At 53.2% G+C, this 568-nt stretch overlaps 1 protein-coding gene across 4 annotated transcripts in view; it reads left to right on the forward strand.

Annotated features, from left to right (window-relative positions):
* Positions 1–568, forward strand: part of usp31 (ubiquitin specific peptidase 31) — a 30,309-nt gene that overhangs the window by 6,552 nt on the left and 23,189 nt on the right. The window lies entirely within an intron of this gene.

Consider the following 568-nt stretch of genomic DNA (forward strand, 5'->3'; position numbering starts at 1 on the left):
CAGTTTATTGTCCAAAGAGCGTACGTTAGCCAGTACGATGGTGGGGATAGCTGGCTTGTGTGGGTTAGCCGCTAGCCTAGCCCGGATACCTCCGCGCTTACCCCTCTTCTGCTTCCTCTCACGCCGCTTGTGGCGCCTCCGCTGTGGGCGAGATGCAGTAGTGGGGGTCGGTGATGGTGTGGGCCTCCGGAGCAGGCTGAGATCCCGCAGCTCTTCGGCGTGCGCAGAGTTTAACTCTAAAAATGTGGTTCTGCCGACATCGAGCAGAAACTCACGACTGTATGCGCGCTTCGAGACAGATAGACGCGACGAATACGTACAAAAACACTGCGACTCACAAGACAAAAAACACGAAAACACCTTTCTGTCGGGAGAGAGAGAAGCCGCAGCGTGTGAACGCGCCGCCATCTTTAATGAATCCATTGTGCCAAGAAGCACCAGGCTGACCGTTTCCTGGCTGACTGACAGCACTGCTCTGAAGAGACAGATGCTTAGCTGGAATCTTAAAGGGGGCATAACACACACAGTTTCACCCAATCTCATGTTAATCTTGAGTACCTATAGAGTA

Source organism: Sinocyclocheilus anshuiensis, unplaced genomic scaffold (assembly GCF_001515605.1).
Source record: "Sinocyclocheilus anshuiensis isolate Anshui unplaced genomic scaffold, SAMN03320099.WGS_v1.1 scaffold152, whole genome shotgun sequence".
NCBI classification, from domain to species: domain Eukaryota; kingdom Metazoa; phylum Chordata; class Actinopteri; order Cypriniformes; family Cyprinidae; genus Sinocyclocheilus; species Sinocyclocheilus anshuiensis.